Here is a 6,247-nt window from a genome sequence, read left to right as displayed (position 1 = left end):
TGCTGTTTGTATTTGTATATTTCAGGAACTTTAAAATTTTTCTTTGTGAATCTTCTATGTGCAAATCTGTTAGATGCAGTGAAAGTTACAGATGAAGTGAAATGACGTCTGGAAGTTTCTTTGAAGGACCTGAGTAGGGGGGCGTTGGGAGGATGGAGGAAATAAGATTAGCAAAACATTGATCACTTTTGAAGTTGAGTGGTTGTGTACTTGGGGGGTTATCTTAATTTTTATTTTTTGTACTTTCATGATAAATTTGAATTTTCATGATAAAAAAAGTTAACACCCTCTCCCTGGAGGGTGGTATTAGAATTATTTTAAATTTCCTTCTTTACTCTTTCCCCCTTTTTCCCCCCAATTTTAAAAACTAAGCACATATTATTTTTAGAGTTAAATAAGCATTATAAAAAGTAAAGAAAACCTGATAATTGGGTTCTGATTGGAAGCCACTCTGGGTTCCCTGGGCCTTGGCTGGTAGGGCTTCCCCTCACCAGGAGCTATGACAGGTAACGGGAAGTGGCCACTTGACCTCAGGGAGGGACAGTGCAGAGATGTGAGGTGGGTGAGGTGGCCTTAGGAAGACAGGACCAGATTTCAGCCGGAGTGAGGAAAGCTCTAAAGGAACAATTGTCCTGCAGCATATCTGACACTGTTGGGTCAAAGGAGGGTCCAGGCCCCCAAACTGCCTCCGGGGGAAGGGTGGCTCATCCCCCCTTTGGAAGATACGTCCCTGGGTTGAGGGTAGGGTGGGTGTCCACACACCTCAGCTCCACATACGCGGCAGGAAGCTTCCCAGAGACATTTCTCTTCTATTTGAAAATGTTCTACGAATATTTGGTAAATTTTCTATTTGGTAGCAGTTCTACGGCCCTTTGGAGAAACGCAGGCCTGGAGGAGGCCTCCAAGAACAAAAAGAACCTGTGTGCCCCATTTCAAGCTGTGCTGGGTGGAACAGATCCATTATAAATGTTTGTCCCTAAAATGTTTTCATTAAAAAAATGTAGATGATCGATTACATACGGTGCTCTCTGTGTGATGACAGAACTTCCCGCGCTCTGCTGAAGACCCCTCTCCGAAAGTGAAAGTCTGATCCTGTCATTGCTTCCCCAATCACAAAAGCTGTAAGGCTGACTTTCACGGAGGACTTTCCCCAGGCCGAAAATTAGGTGGTGACAAAGGCACACACAGTAGGTTGTAAACCGAGCGCTATCCCCAAACTACATCCTGTACCAGGAAAGTCCACATCCAGCCACAGAGTGTGGGAGCAGGAGCGTCTTCCAGCCAAAACCAGAGAGCCCGGCGGGTGGTTGACTGTGGAACCTTATCACTGACCCCGAGGCATAGACTTGCAAAGAATTAACCTCCCCCCTACCCCGCCTTGCCTGGCCCCATCTCCCCTTTGATAATCAATGAGCAAAAAGGCAAAGCAGCTCTTGAATTAAGATGGGAGTGCTGTCTGTTCACTCCACATCTGCCTCACCTTCTTTAGAAAGGTCGGGGGAAGTGTCAGAATACTTGCTTTTTCGGGGAAAGAGTCAAAATCTAGTAAAACAATGTCTCTGCCGCCAAGAGCTCACAGTCAGTTCAGGGGACAGACATGCAAATAAAGACTGAGTTACACAGCTTAAATCCATTCTCTAGCAGGTCTGTGTCTTTATTCCCGTCTTACCACTAGGTTCTTCAATGACCTTTTTTTTTTTTTTTTCTTAGATTCCATATATATGTGTTAGCATACTGTATTTGTTTTTCTCTTTCTGACTTACTTGGCATGGACATATATACACTACCAAACGTAAAATAGATAGCTAGTGGGAAGCAACTGTATAGCACAGGAAGATCAGCTCGATGCTTTGTGACCACCTAGAGGGGTGGGATAGGGAGGGTGGGAGGGAGGGAGATGCAAGAGGGAAGAGATATGGGAACATATGTATATGTATAACTGATTCACTTTGTTATAAAGTAGAAACTAACACACAATTGTGAAGCAATTATACTCCAATGAAGATGTTAAAAAAAAAAAAAAAAAAGACTGAGTTACAAGTCGCTCAGAGGGATAGATTCTAACCATGGTAGTCCGTTCTGAAGCATTATAGGAAACGTATTGCTTTGAGAAAAAGAAAAATGCCCAGTTCCTCGGTCTTAATTGTTTCAACAAGTATGGGATGTCCACACACTCCGAAATTCTCTCTCTCTCTCTCTCTCTCTCTCCCTTTCTTTCTGTTTTTAACAAATTGCTATTTTAGGCCAGGTAATGTTTCCTTTTTCCTCCATCTCAGCTCAGGGTGAATTTTCTAATACAGACAGCTTCAGTTGAACTTTATTAGATTAAATTATATTTGCTAACAGTCAATTTGTGACATTTATTTTCTAGACATGTGCACCAATTTTTGACTTCCTTTAGCGTAAAGCTACTAAAATCCTATATTCAATAACTTAAATCAGATTTACCTCCCAGGGAAAAATCAACAGCTGTGCCACTGGAAAACTCTCTCCTCAGTTCAATGCTAAGTTACCTCTAGAAATGCCAAGCGTTTTCAGACCTGGAAATAGTTGCAAGAAAAGGTGGACATCTGTTCACGCGAGGTGAGCTCCTTTTGTGAAGGTCTAAGAGTTAAACTCAGAGCAGCTCTCAGTTTGGGGGTTCTGATTTGCATATTAATGCCCTTAGTCGTTTTATCTCCATCTCTTTTATTTTACAATAAGTGATTTAGTTACAACACAGGATTCTGATAGCAGGAGCCACTCCCCACCTCCACAAGGCTTGTGGGATCCTAGTTCCCCGAGCAGGGGAGTCCTAACCACTGGACCACCAGGGAATTCCCAGTAGGAGCTTTGAGTGCATCTTGTATTTTGCTGACTTACCACTGAAACATACAGTTGCTCTGAGCCTATGGGACCTGGTCCAGCGCAATGCAAATAGAGACGCGAAATGAGAAATGAGACCGGAAGGATAATGCTGCTATTATACCTGCCTACTTTGTCTGGGGGTGGGGCTGGGGGAGGCGAGAGTAAGCAGGCAGGGAGGAGGGGACAGAGGAGACCCGTGGGCATTTATTGCCCTGTAGTCCCGTCACCCACTCATGGGCGGGGTTTGTCTTGTTTCAAAACGATGCGACAGGGACTTCCCTGGCGGCGCAGTGGAGAAGACTCCGTGCTCCCAATGCAGGAGGCCCAGGCTTGATCCCCGGTCAGGGAACTAGATCCCACCTGCATGCCTCAACTAAGAGTTTGCATGCTACAACCGAGGAGCCTGAGTGCCGCAACTAAGGAGCTGGTGAGCCGCAACTAAGGAGCCCGCCTGCTGCAACTAAGACCCGGCACAACCAAATAAATAAATAAATATTAAACAACAACAAAAACAACAACAAAAAATGATGTGACAGGTGAAGGGGCAGAATGAAGGTGCAGGTACCATCCTCACCTTCATTAGCCCTGTGCTGAGGCCACCAGGGCACCTGCAGTACGATGGCCTCTCTCAACAAGCCAAGGAAAAGCAACAGAACGCGTTGGGTACCTTGGGCGGATGTACCAAGTGCACTGGGGTGGGGTCAGGGGAACGGCAGGGACACAGCTGTGGTCTTGGGGCTGCTGAGCAGGGCTGCCACCCAACACAGACGGTTGTAGGATCAGGGATTTAGGTGACAAAACTGCAAACGGAGTTGCTGGCACTTTCCATTTTGCATTTCATGACGATGCTGGAATCCTGTCCCATGGCTGGAACAGCAAGACAGCTGTGGCTGTCGTTTTCTTGGTCTGAATGCAGCGAGTTCAATCTATTCAAAGTAATGATAGCCTGGGACTTGGCCTGTGGGAATCTGTTCATCCAATAACCTCTGAATCCATGCTAGTGTGGCCCAGAATCCTACGGCAAAGTGTCCTACGACCCGCGTGTGCTGGGCCTGAGAGCAGGTTGGGGTCTCTTCTCCAGCTGGGACACAACCCCAGACTCTTTTCATCGCTCTGGGCAGTGCTTTCAGAGTCAAGCCAAGTGTCTATTTGCTTAAAGCATCTCATGGGTGGGCTCACACAGCTTTCCCCCTTTTCAGCGGTTGGTGAACCGAAGCAGTCTTAGGACCCGTAATCCCATCACTATCAGTCTCAGACTAAGTAAAATAACCAAAGGCTGCCGCTTGCCCGCTCTGGAGAGAGCACTCCTGCTTGGGGCCCTTCACAGGGGTGTGTTCCGTGGACGCTCCCTCCCCGATGTTCCCTAGCACGTGGTTTAGCATCTACACTAGGTATACATGGAAACCTACCGTATAGTTCGTGGCACATTCTGGGGCAAGCAGGTGGGCTTTTAGATGCTTCACCTTGGGCAAAAGAACCTTTCTGGGCTTTGGCTTCCTTATTGGTGAAATGATAACACTAGTTTCTTCCTGATTTGGCTGTCGAGAGGTTGTAAATGAGAAAATACACGTAAAGCACTTAGCACGTTGGTAGCTGGGAAACAGCTCCGTACTCTGACATCCAGTATTGAACTTTTCTTGGGAACCAATGACATCTCTCCTGGCACTCTCTCTGGGGCCAGTGGACTTGGAGGAACAGAGTGACGACCCCTGGGATCTTGTGACGAAGGGTGGGCGGTGGAGGCGGTTTCCTGAGGCTTCATGGAGAACTGCTCAAGGCCACCATGCCCTCAGCTTGTGGCGGCTGATTTCAAGCCTGACGGCACAGTCTTCGCAGAGCGGTTGCCAAGGAACAAAGTAATCCTGTGACAGAAATACTGCCCGGGGTTTCGGTTTGCTGGTGGAAAGGGTTTTGGGTGGTGACAAGTTTTATTACAAGCATTCCTGGTCTCCCTGAAACAACCGTGTGAGAAGACAAGTTATGTAGGACAAAACCGCAGACCCAGCCTGGCAACAGACAACATGCACTGCGTTTCCTTGATATTGATCCACAGATGTATGGGATTAAAAAAAAAAGTCACACCAAGCCGAAGCCTACATACTGAAGCTGATCCATAGCCTGCCATTTGGCAAGATGACTTTTGCTGATAAGTTGATTTCTTGGGAAGTCCTGGGAGTGCCCCTTGGCTCTGCCCTCACTAGCCAGGCGACCACGGATGAGCCAGGCCACCCACCTGAGGTCACCACCACCTTCCTCAGGGGATGGATGCGAAGTGAATCAACCCACATTAGCACAGAGTCGCCCAGGGACTGACTGCCCCCCTTCCTTATAGACAGACGGCCGTGAAGGGGCCGCTCCCGTACTGCCCTTCTAAGGAGCTGCTATGTCAGAACGGATGGAGCTCAGGGGTTACGAGGAGAAGAGGACTGTGCGTTTTACGTGAGTATTCAATAAAGGGCTGTAGTGTGATGTTAGTAATGTAGTGATTTCTGTACTCAAAAGCAAGTGGCCCTTTGGTTAACGATTTCCGGTGATTATGTGAAGCAACAGAGTAACCGTCATGGCCACAGAAAGCATTTAAATCCCATTGAGTCAAGAAGAATTCCTAATGATATGGAAATAGTGATTCTTAAGCAGATCTACTGTGATCATGCGGCTTACCGTTTTCTGCAAGTCAAGTATGTCCGTCATGCATGCACATAAACTATGCACTGACAAGAGCGGGTGCTCCTCAAATAAAATTGCAAACTTTATATCATCCAAGGACAGAAGCTTTCCACAGAGACATTTAAAATTATAATGAAAAAAAATAAAATTACAATGAAAGTTACACCTGAAACTAATATAATATTAAAGTCAACTCTACTTCGCTAAAAATAAAATAAGAATGAAAGTCAAAAAGAAAACAGATGCAAACTTGATTTTACAAAATTTGACGATCTAAAGAGTAAGGCACGATCAAGACGTATAGTCAGTTACAAGCCACTTTAGAAAAATGCTGTTTTGAGGACAGCAGAAATGTTAGTAGGTAGTCAGTGCAGGGGCCCTAAGTAACTTGGAGATTGCGGGGTGACGAGGACAGGCTGCAGAAGGTTCTGGGAGAAGAACCTGTGTAGGATGCTCTCCAGGGGGACTAGTCTCTGCCAGGAGCCAAGGCCTCCCCTCGAGGTGAGGGCACTCTGCGTGGGTCTCGCTGATGTGTGAAGGGCTGGGGGAGATGTGGACGGTCCTCACCCTCCACAATGGAATCGGGTCTGGGAACCCAGGGTCCCGGCCCCGCCCCCAGCCCCATCCCTGTGGCTGTGTGAGTACGGGGGGGCTCCAGCACCGTGGTGGGCGAGGAGAAGTGGGCACAGGGAGACCAGCGCAGGGAGCGTCCTTGTCACTTCACTTTTCCTCA

Source organism: Eubalaena glacialis, chromosome 6, assembly GCF_028564815.1.
Source record: "Eubalaena glacialis isolate mEubGla1 chromosome 6, mEubGla1.1.hap2.+ XY, whole genome shotgun sequence".
Classification (NCBI taxonomy): domain Eukaryota; kingdom Metazoa; phylum Chordata; class Mammalia; order Artiodactyla; family Balaenidae; genus Eubalaena; species Eubalaena glacialis.
Note: the sequence above shows the minus strand (reverse complement) of the source record.